Source organism: Neomonachus schauinslandi, chromosome 1 (genome assembly GCF_002201575.2).
Source record: "Neomonachus schauinslandi chromosome 1, ASM220157v2, whole genome shotgun sequence".
Classification (NCBI taxonomy): domain Eukaryota; kingdom Metazoa; phylum Chordata; class Mammalia; order Carnivora; family Phocidae; genus Neomonachus; species Neomonachus schauinslandi.
The window spans coordinates 212,438,646-212,450,767 of NC_058403.1; the positions used below are offsets into that span (position 1 = coordinate 212,438,646).

The 12,122-nt window shown below is 47.0% G+C and overlaps 1 protein-coding gene across 1 annotated transcript in view; it reads left to right on the forward strand.

Annotated features, from left to right (window-relative positions):
- The window catches only part of LOC110594075 (zinc finger protein 555-like), a 44,877-nt gene that overhangs the window by 14,490 nt on the left and 18,265 nt on the right, over nucleotides 1–12,122 (forward strand). The gene's annotated exons all lie outside the window — the stretch shown is intronic.

Genomic DNA, 12,122 nt, shown 5'->3' on the forward strand with positions numbered 1-12,122 from the left:
ACATAGTAAATGAGAACGCAAACATAGCCTCAGACAGTGGAAGCTGGACTGGAGCTCCCTACTGGGCTGTGGCTTTCTCTGAGCAGAAACAATCTCACCCACCTGTCCTCCGACGAGGCACTTCCTTGTCTGTGGTGAGTCAGGGCACATGAAGACCGTGTCACGGTCATGTCAGTAAGGAGGCTAAAAAATGAAGTCCAATCTGTAAAAATCAGCAAATATTCCCTGCCTCTAGCTGATGTGCCTGGTGCCTCTCCGAGTTTCAGCTGCACTGCATTCTTCCTGCTTTCTAGATAAGAGAGCACCTAGGTGGCTCAGTTGGTTAAGCATCTGCCTTTGGCTCAGGTCATGATCCCAGGGTCCTGGGATCGAGCACTATATAGGGCTCCCTGGTCAGCGGGGAATCTGCTTCTCCCTCTCCCTCTGCCCCTCCCCTGTGCTCTTTCTCTTTCTTAAATAAATAAATAAAAATTTTTAAAAACCTGTTAAAAAAGAACTACTAAGACCTTCAATCATAAAATTACAGGTACCTCCTGACAGCATCTAATCCAGAGTAAAGGAACACTTTATATGTCAGAACATGTCCTCATGCTGTACCTGTCACGATGTGTCCCTCACCCCCACAGCTCTGCAGTCCTTCACGAGTTGTGTTCATCTGATGCTCTAAGCAGTATGCTTCTCTCTAACTGCAGGTGTGGTCCTGGTGATCATTGGCTGGAGGGCATTGGCCAAATCATTATCTTACTCTTATTAATGTACTACAAGTTACGTTAATGACAAAAGTCATTATATATATGAATTTTTTTAAATTGACCCAAAAGAAAAAAATCCATAAAATACTATGCACCTGGTACCATGACTAAGAATTCATGACTGTAGAATGTAGAATGCAATACTGTAGACAGTATTGACCAAGAATAATAATAGCAAGGCTGAATTTGACAACCCGTAAGTGCAAAGAGACATGTTGATAAAATCTCTCAGCCAATGAAAAGTAAAGAGAGTTCCATTTGTTAATATACAAGTGATATTTAAACACAGTTTAAGAAGACTTTCCTGGGAAACATGCATAGGATCTTCTGTTTGAGGAAACCAATGCACATTGTTATTAATCTCATGGAACTGGAATAAGTCAACACCGATGACTTGGATTCAGCTCTGTGTAAATGGAGAACTCCCACATTCAGCCTGAGCAATGAGGAATGTGTTCATTTCTCACATGGAAGGATGGAAGAGTACAGGGAGCAGAGGGTCAAAGTCCCATGTGCCTGTTAGCTATGCCATTATATCTGTTGTCCTGAAATCAAGATCCCTGATCTCAAATTACTGAGAAGATGGGTGTTTGCTCTACAAATGAGATATTTTTTCCTTTTTAAAATATTTTTAAGAACTAAGCTCTCTGCTCAATGTGGGGCTCAAACTTATGAAACTGAGATCAAGAGTTGAATGCTCCACTGACTGAGCCAGTCTGGCACCCACAAATGCTATCTTATATCTTCTCCAGATATGATAAGAGCTAGAGAAGAGGGGAGTCAAAGTACCAGAGAAAATCAACCATGACAGCCCAGCCTAAATCAGTGGCCTGAGGAACACAGTGGGGTTGCTGGAAAACCCAAAGCTGTGGATTGCTGGTGATAGAATCCCATCCTTGATGGGGGAGATTTTGGAGGTAGAAGTGGAAGTCAGGACCGCTAAGAAATAGAAGGAAAAGGTTGGTTTTTGGTTTGGGTACATGCCTGACTGACAGGCTATTCATCAGAATGATGGGCTGCAATCTGTTGCGCAACAAGCTCCCACATATTGGTCCATCTGTATGGTGACCCCAACCCTAGACTAGGGCATCTTTACTTGTACTTTCTTTTTTTCTTTTTTTTTTTTTAAGATTTTATTTATTTATTTGACAGAGAGAGACACAGCGAGAGAGGGAACACAAGCAGGGGGAGTGGGAGAGGGAGAAGAAGGCCTCCCACGGAGCAGGGAGCCCGATGCGGGGCTCGATCCCAGGACCCCGGGATCATGACCTGAGCTGAAGACAGACGCTTAATGACCGAGCCACCCAGGTGCCCCTTTACTTGTACTTTCAATACTCATGCAAGTTAGGCCACTGGTGAATTGTCACCTAGAATCATCAAGATGGGAATTCTGGGAAATATGCCTGTTGGCCTTATCCACAATGAAATAACACAATTCAACAGAACTATAATTATCTATGTGTGCATTCATTGACCTTTCACACTTCCATGAAAAAATGTAGTACAGTGAAAGGATTAAAGGAAAATGTACTTGGAGATAATATATATATTTCAGAAATATACATGTATATATAGTCCAAAATATGTATGTATATTTCAGAGACATATATGCATATGTGGTTGGAAGGACTAAGAAATCAAACCAGGAACAATTTCAGTTAATACTGCTACTTGATACCTAAATTGATGATAAGATCTATGCAGTACAAGCATACACATACTTTGGGCTCAGTATTGGACCCCCCAAATTTCATGCCAAATGGAACCTCAGAACACACCCTCATCTAGAAATAAAGTGGACACACAGGTAATGAAGATGAGACCATACGGGATTAGGGTAGGTCTTGATCCAGCAATGGGTATCCTCATAAAACTGGGAAATTTGGACACAGAGACCTGCACTGAAGACAGACAGGGTTTGACCATGTGAGACAGAAGCAGGGAGTGGCATGATGTGTCTACCTGCCAAAGAATGCAAAGGATTGTTGGCAACTGCCTGAAGCTGGGAGAGAAGCCTGGGACAGATCCTCCTTCAGAGCCTCCAGAAGGAACCAACCTTGCAGACAACTTGATCTCAGGCTTCCAGCCTCCTCAATTGTGACACAACAAATGTCTGTCATTTCTGCCGCCCAGTGTGTGGCACTTTGTTATGGCAGCCCCAGGAGACGAATGCAGTTCTCAGGGAGGGAGGGTGCCTTGGATATCCGAAGAACAGCTGGAGGCCAGGGTGCCCACAGCAGAGTGAGAGGGGGAGAAGGAACAGCAGAGGGAGAGGAAAATGATGGGGTTGGGTCACATGCGCTGGCTGGACAAGAAGACTGACTTTGGTGGTGGGTGGCCTGGACCCTCAAGATGAGCTGATGAGGCAGCCTCACAGGATCCGTCTGTTACCATGACAACAGGCACTAGGATGGTGATGTCGGCCAAGGTGGTGGATCAGACTGGGTTGGTAGCAGTGACAGTGATGTGGAGGTTGGACCCCAGGTACAATTTAAGTTAGAGCCATCAGAATTTTGTTGCTTGGTGGTGGGCTGAGAGAGAGAGAGAGAGTCAAGGGACACTCCATTATTTTGTTCGGGAAAAACCGGCAATGTGGAGATGCATCAGCTGATATGTAGGTCTTCACACATGGAGAAGGTTTTGGTGGAGCGGCAGGAGAGCACCTTGAAGCCTGTTGAGTTGGAGATGAGATAGCGCACACGAAAGGAGAGGATAAGCTCTTCACAATGTTAATCAACTTCACTATATAATTCAAAACAAATTTGAAAAATAACTTACAAGAAACATTGGTTTTACAAGCAAAAAATACGGAATCACTAAGATAGCTGCAAACAGTTGAATCAACCCAGGAAAATGGTTGAGTCCTAGAAGGGCAGCACAGCTGAATACAAAAATGAATGATGGGTGAGGTACGGAAGACCAAGCATATTTGAACAAAGGAGGTTTGATATAGAATGGCATGAACCTTTTGACTCCTTTTTACATGCAATATAAAACAAGAACAAGTGTGCACACAGGTGATGAACATAAGGGACCAAAAGGAAAGGAAGTTTTCAAAGTTGAGTTATTGGTGTCTTTCGGGGCACAGGGTGTGTTTTCTGACAGGACATCAACCCAGGTAGGATGTGGGCTGTCACCGCCTCTTTCTTGTCCGTGTTGTGAGGTCATGTATGTTTATTTTGTTATATTTCTGTCAAATGTACATGTCATGCGTTTTTCTGCATGTATAATTTACAGGAGAATGTCATGGAATGAATATAACTCACCTCAATGCCACCTTTTATTTTATTTTTTTAATTTTTATTTTATTTTAAAAATTATTTATTTTGGGAGAGTGGGGAGGGGCAGAGGGAGAGAGAAAGAGAGGGAATTTTGAGCAGACTCTGCACTGATCTCAGAGCCCAACACAGGGCTCGATCTCCCAACCCTGAGATCATGACCTCAGCCAAAATCAAGAGTTGGATGCTTAACCAACTGAGCCACACAGGCACTCCCCAATGCCACATTTTAAATAACCTATCTAAAATTATCTTAGTAGGCAGAGAAAGAGCATTTTGTAGTATCCAACATTCACAGTATGACAAATACACTTACTAATTTAGGAATACATGAGAACTCTCAAATCCTCTTGGAGGGCATCTCTAAAATGTGGTTTATGAAAGAATGCACTCGTATGTGTTTAGAGTCACTTGTTCAGTAGAATTCTATACACATCATGAAAACCCAGCACTCTCGTCCTCTTCAGCAGGATTGTAGATCTCCCAGCCAGAACTAGGACATGTCAGTGTAAGAGTTACATTAAGAAAAAAGGAACTTGGGGCACCTGGGTGGCTCAGTCGTTAAGCATCTGCCTTTGGCTCAGGTCACGATCCCAGGATCACGATCCCAGGGTCCTGGGATCGAGCCCAGCGTGGGGCTCCCTGCTCAGCGGGAAGCCTGCTTCTCCCTCTCCCACTCCCTCTGCTTGTGTTCCCTCTCTCACTGTGTCTCTCTCTGTCAAATAAATAAATAAAATCTTAAAAAAAGAGAGAGAAAGAAAAAAGGAACTTGTCCTGTTTCATAGCCAAAGCCAATGTGTATATAGAACCTCAAGCCTATCACAGTAATTAAAAAAAAAAAAAAAAGATAACAGGTTTTGAGGATGTGTTCAGGATGTCCTTCCATTTTCATTTCTAATCACTATCAAAAAATAGTATTTAAAGCATAACATGTATAAAAGTCTAAATAAGTTATTCAAGTATCAAATAAGCTTTATGAAGAGGGAGAACCTAACGTGAAAACTGTACAATTATATTCATTGACATCAAAAAAGACCAAAACAAATGCAAATCTGGTGCATATTCCAAGAAATGAAAATCAGTGTTGCCATGATGTGCATAATTGCCAAATAGCTGAATCATTTTAATAAAATTCAATCAATATTATAACCAATTTTTCCCTGGAACTCTGTCGCATCCTGATGGGGCGCCGCTCAAGGGAAGCTCCGCGGAGAAACCGAGTCAGATTCCGGGGGAGAAGGAGGACGCAGGTGGGTTAGCGGGCCAGGAGCATCTTGCGCTGGGAAACAACCTCCCGGCAGGCGGATGAGACTCGTGTGTAGCGCCAGCCTGTCAGTCAGGATTCAGGAGGCGAGGTCTCGGAGATCTGCCCAATCCGGGGCCACAGGGGCGGTGTCGGGACTGCCGTCCAATCAGAACGTGAAGGGCCGCAGGCTGTCCTATCACGGTGCGAGGAGCTCGGTGTCCTGGAGCAACATCCAATCAGGGTCGCGGGGAGTCTCTATATTACCAATCACGTCGCAGGACCTGAAGCAGCGACCAATCGGAGCGCGGGGGCGCGTACCGCGGTGAAAGGCTCATCCTCTGGAAACTGTCCAATCGGGCCTGGGGGCGGGGGGCGGGGGGCGGATCCCACCCCCGTGGACCTGTGTCCGCGCCCGCCGCCGGCTAGTGCTCACCTGCCCGGAGCTGGCCCAGGTGTGGTGTGCGCGGAGAGCCCACGTGCCCAGGCTGCAGTGCCGCGTGGAGGAGTCCTGGAGAGCTCGGAGCGGAGCCGCGAGATGGTGAGTCGCGGGCCCGGGCGAGACCGGGAGGGGCTCGGTCCAACCAGCTGCATCCGGCTGGAGGTGGCGGCGGGGCCGGGTCTCCCAACCCCGGGGGTCCCCTCCGGAGTCTCCGCCCTCAGTCGCGGGGTGGGGTTCCTGCGTCCTGTCCCCTCTCCTCGTGGGTGTCCCGGTGGTCCCACCCGATAACCTGTGGTGGGCCGGGGTTTCCGGCGTCCTGTCACATCCCCGCGTGTGGGCCCTGCGGTCCCGTCCCTAGTGTCTGCCGTGGCCGCGGGGTGGGGTCCTGGCATCCTGTCCCCTCCCCCCGTGGAGGTTCCCCGGGTCCCGTCCTGAATCTCTGCCGTGGGCCATGGGGTGGGGTTCCGGTATCCCGGTCATAGGCTCGCATGGGTTCCTGGGGTCCGGAGGGTTCCATCCTGAGCCTCCACTCTCGGGTACGGGGTGGGGTCCTGGGGCCCAGGTGTGATGATGACCTGGGGGTTCCCTGAAGCCAGCCTGTCCACAGGAGGGGCATGTGTGGCTCAGGCTGAGGGCAGGTCCACCACGTTCAGGGTCTGGAGGAAGGAGAGAAGCCAGACCAACGTGGAAGCAGCAAGCGTTTTGTGCCCATGGGTCCGTGGGGACAGGCAGCTGAGCGAATCGTGGATGAGGCACAGAGTGTGGATTGGGGGGGTCTGTGCCCGGCCCTGGGGTGGATGAACAAGGGGGACTTCCCTGTGAGTCCTATCTTGGTGGAATGGGGAAGGGGCCCTTTTTGCAGCCTGCTGTTTTCCAGGCCCCAACAGGGTGGGGGAGGGAGTGCCTTTCACCTCCACGGATGCTTGCCCAGGAGCACAGGACTCAGGTGGAGCCTGCCTGTCACTGACCCCGGGGGCAGCATGTCCCTGTCTAGCTCAGCACTGACAGCTCTCTCTTAGGCAGCCTCACGTTCAGCAGATGGAAAATGACTGGATGCTTTCTGCCTCCTTCCTTCCCCTTCAGCGTGGAGGGTGGTCAGTGGGTCCTGTCTTCCTTTTCCTGCTGACTCGTGTTATTCTGGGGCTTATCCAGAGAATGTCCGCTGGGGGAAAAGTGTCTCAGTACAGAGACTGTCCCTGTTCATTAGGATTGGGGGGAATGTGCACGGAGTCCCCCACCTTCTTGTCAGGTGACCCCAGTGTTGCAAGCACTGAAGACTTTTGCGCCACATTTGCAGGGGTAAGATTTTTATATGCTAGTGTGGGAGCAGCTCCCGGTGTGCTGCCCCCCAGCACTGCTGGGCTGCTTCTTTGCATTTGCAGCTCTGCTTGTTTCCCTCAGCAAGCAGTGTATGGCTTGATTTTGCCTCTGTTGAACTTGCCCGAGTGAACGGTACAGTGTAATTAATCATTTACCGTCATGGGTGTAGTGTGGCTCCTCAGCCCGGGTTTGTGTCCTCGTGTAGGCGTCCGCAGATCGGGTCAGAGTTTACTCCGCCTTTCTCGTGCTTCTGTGCCTTGGGGTATTTCACATACGGTGCGGTTTTTGGTTGGTCACTGCTACTTCATTCATTCTTACTTTTGCTTCCAAGTGCAAAATGCAACTTAATATTTCTACACTTGAGAAAAAAACTGTGGGATTGGAGATTATGGGTAACTTCAATTTACTAGGAAGGGATGGGGGCCTGTATGAAATGTCATGCCCTCTCTTTCCCCCATCTGTGCCTATGTGTTTAATCCTTCCATGTGATGTCAGCACCTAGAAATGCCTACTGTATTTTTTCTCATCCAATGGGTGAGCCAGAGTCTCCCCCTTATTATGTATAATTCTGACTTCTTATAATTGAGGCTGAGCATGTGGGGTTTCATCTTGTGTGGAAGGGTTTCCTGGCATATTCCCACCTCTAGTTTATGTATTGATTTATGTGTTCTTTACATACTCTGGACATGAGTCCTTTGTTATTTTTAGGTAGTGAAGGCATTTTCTCCTGGAGGGTGGTTTACCTTTTCACTCTCCTTACTCAGTGCTACTGAATGGACTCCTCTGAATTTTAAGAGAATCGTGATCGTCAGTGCCTTCCTTTGTAACTTATTCTTTTTCCCTTTATATTAGAAAACTTTGTAATAGCAAGTCCTAGAACACTTGTGTCTACCTCCTTCTGCAAGTGTTCTGCTTGTAAAATCTGCATTAAATTGTTTCTTCTAGGGATGCCTGGGTGGTTCAGTCGGTTAAGCGTCTGCCTTCAGCTCAGGTCATGATTCCAGGATCCTGGGATCGAGCCCTACGTAGGGCTCCCGGCTCAGCAGAGAATCTGCTTCTCTCTCTCTCCCTCTGCCTGCCTCTCTGCCTACTTGTGCTCTCTCTGTGTCAAATAAATAAATAAAATCGTTAAAAAAAAATTGTTTCTTCTACATGAAATTGGTATGAAAGACATTCATCATCTCCCCTAGCTAACCTCTGGCACCACCTTCTGTGGGAAAATACCCAGCATTTCCACCACTGGGCGGAGCCTGCCAGGGCAGAGCCTGCCGGAGTGGGCGGTGCCTGCAGGGACTGGGCGGTGACTGTGGGGGACTGGGCGGAGCCTGCCAGGGCAGAGCTTGCTGGGACTGGGCGGTGCCTGTGGGGGGGCACTGGGCGGGGCCTGCCTTACTGGGCGGTGCCTGCCAGGACTGGGAGGAGCCTGCGCACCCTCTTCACGGAGGCCTATCTCGGTGGCTTCCATTCTTATCCACTGGTCCCTCTCTCTGCTCTTGTATACCAGCCTGATTCGGTTGTTATTCACATGCCTTGATATGTTTTAGGGAAAGTCTCTTCCCCTTGTTCTGTAGAAAACTTGGCTATTCATAGACATTTGCCTTCAATTTCAGTTTTTTGATGTTGTTTTTCATAAATTCAAAACTACAAAGCCCAACCTGGTTTGGGATTTCGTGGAACGTCATTAAAAGTCTGGAGTTGCAGGGCGCCTGGGTGGCTCAGTCGTTGAGTGTCTGCCTTCGGCTCAGGTCATGATCCCACATCGGCTCCCTGCTCCGCCAGAAGCCTGCTTCTCCCTCTCCCCCTGCTTGTGTTCCCTCTCTCGCTGTGTCTCTCTCTGTCAAATAAATAAATAAATAATAAAAATCTTTAAAAAGTCTGGAGTTGCTGTCCTGGTGGTCGGTTTTCTTTCAGAGAACACGCACCACCCTTCCATTTCTGCCTTTCCACTCCGATGTCATCCAGGAGCATTTTAGGATGTTTCCTTTACGATCCTTTTATGTTTGTATTCGACATTGCATTTGGAAAGCCTACGGTTCTCCTACGTCTTTCCACTTTTACACAGAACACTTCAGTTCTGACACTTCTGGTCACTGGATATGCAGCTGTTTCCCCCACACCAATCAACTCTCTGCAGCACTAGCTGGGTGTCCTACGGTCTAACTCAATTCTGACACTTTCTGCCTGGAGACAGCATCAGACCCCACTCGCTGGGGTTCAGTCCCATAAGACTGCCTCCCTTCCATAAGCCTATTGCAGATCCTAGAGCCCAGTCACCCACAACCGTCTGACTTGGCTACAAGTCAGAGGTTCGCACGACCCCCTCCTTGGATTTGGTTGCTAGAGCTGCTCACAGAACTAAGGGACCAAACACTTAACAGTTACCAGTTTATTAAGGAATATGATAAACAGTACAAATGAACAGCCACATGAAGAGGTACATAGGGGGAGGGCCATGAGCACAGGAGCTTCCCTCCCTGTGGAGTTGGGGTGCATCATCCTCCTGTGTGAATCAGATCACCTAGCTGGATGCTTTCTGCACCCCATACTATTGGAATTTTAGAGGCATCCTCACCTAGGCATGGTCGGTGATTAACTATGACCCTAGACCCTCTCCTGAGACTAGAGGGATGTGGTGTGGGGCTGAAAATTCCAAGCTTGTGGTCATGGCTTGATCTTTCTGGTGACCAGCCCCTGCCACAAGCCACCCAGAGTCACCTCATTAACATAAAAGATGCTCCTAGTGCTCTTATGACTTCATAATTTACAAGGATTTCAGGAGCTCTGTGCTAAGAACTGGGGGCAGAGACCAACGTATATATTTTTCTCTTACCTCACAGACATACTTTAGGACTTTAAAAATGTGTAATAAATTGAAAAGTTGTCATTAAAATTAGTTACATATATTCTAGGTTAGATTCTAAAATTTTTCTTTATTATTTTTTTATTTTAATCACCTGGTATTCATCACACTTGCCTCCTTAATCCCCATCCCCTATTTCCCCCATCCCCCACCACATCCCCTCTGGTAACCATCAGTTTTTTCTCTATGGTTAAAAGTCTGTTTCTTGGTTTGTCTGTCTCTCTCTTTTCTCCCCCTTTGTTTTGTTTCTTAAATTCCACATGACCGAGATCATATGGTATTTGCCTTTCTCTGACTTATTTCACTTAGCATAATATTCTCCAGCTCCATTCATGTTGTTGCAAATGGCAAGATTTCATTCCTTTTTATGGCTGAGTAATAAATAGTCCATTGTATATATACACCACATCTTCTTTATCCATTCATCAGTTGATCGATACCTGGGCTCTTTCTCTATCTTGGCTATTGAAAATAATGCTGCAGTGGGGCGCCTGGGTGGCTCAGTCGGTTAAGCCGCTGCCTTCGGCTCGGGTCATGATCCCAGCATCCTGGGGTCAAGCCCCACGTCTGGCTCCCTGCTCAGGGGAGAGCCTGCTTCTCCCTCTCTCTCTGCCTGCCGCTCTGCCTACTTGTGCTCTTTCTCTGTCTCTCTGTCAAATAAGTAAATAAAATCTTTTAAAAAAAAAAAGAAAAGAAAAGAATGCTGCAGTAAACATCAGGGTGCATACATCCCTTTGAATTAGTGTTTTTGTATTTTGGGGGTACATACGTAGTAGTACAATCGCTGGATCGTAGGGTAGCTCTATTTTTAACTTTTTGAGAAAACTCCATACTGTTTTCCAGAGTGGCTGCACCAGTTTGCATTCCCACCAATAGTGCAAGAGGGTTCCCCTTTCTCCATATCCTCACCAACACCTGTTGTTTCCTGTGTTATTGATTTTAGCCATTCTGACAGGTGTGAGGTGATACCCATCTTGTTTTGATTTATATTTCCCTGTTGATGAGGGATGTTGAGCCTCTTTTCTTGTGTCTGTTGGCCATCTGTAGGTCTTCTTTGGAGAAATGTTTGTTCATGTCTTCTGTCCATTTTTAAGTTAATTTAATTATTTAGAGACAGCGCAAGTGGGGGTGGGGAGAGGGAGAGAGAATCTTAAGCAGGCACCATGCCCAGCCGGAAGGTGATGTGGGGCTCAGTCTCATGACCTTGAGACCATGACCCGAGCCAAAATCAAGAGGCTTAACCGACTGAGCCACCCAGGCGCCACTGCCCATTTTTTAGTTGGATTGTTTTTTGCATGTTGAGTTTTATAACTCCTATATATATTTTGGATACTAACCTTTTATGGGTCATTTGCAAATATATTCTCCCATTCTGTAGGTTGCCAGTAGTTTTGTTGGATTGTTTCCTTTGCTGTGCAGAAGCTTTTTATTTCAGTGTAGTGCCAATAGTTTATTTTTGCTTTTATTTCCCTTGCCTCCAGAGACATACCTAGAAAGAAGTTGCTGTGGCTGATGTCAGAGAAATTAGAGTAGGCTATTAGTAGTTAAGTTTTAGGGGAGTCAAAAGATATATATGGATTTTTAACTATGCAGAGGGTTGGTGCCCCTAATCCCTGCGTTGTTCAAGGTCAACTATACTCATTAAGTTTCCAAGTTCTGGGGGTCAGGTAGGGAGAAAAAAAAATTTTTTTTCCATATTGTAATTAGACTAACGTGAATCTGCCCCTGGTCCCAGCAGAAACCAGGGAGCTGGAGAACAGAGCCTCAGAAGGACAACAGTCCCATCTCGGTCACCAAATTTGCAACTGAACTAACATGATTTTGCTTCTTGGTGACCCATAGATAGAAACTGCACCAGGTGAGTTGTTACACAAAGGAAACTTTATTTGCAGCAAATAAGGAGATCACAGGGAATACCTTCCAAATCTGTGACTCCCTGAGCAAGGGTGGATGGGTTCCTTTTGTTTAGGATTAGGGTAGATATATTTTTTAAAGATTTTATTTATTTATTTGAGAGAGAGAGGGAGCACACAAGTGGGGGCCGGGGGCGCAGAGGGAGAGGGAGAAGCAGACTCCCCAGTGAGCAAGGAGCCCAGATCCCAGGACCCTGAGATCATGACCTGAGGCGAAGTCAGAAGCTTAACTGACTGAAACACCCAGGCACCCTTAGGGTGGATATTTCAATAGGGAAATCATATGTAGAAGCAGGCATAAGGTCGTATGTGCA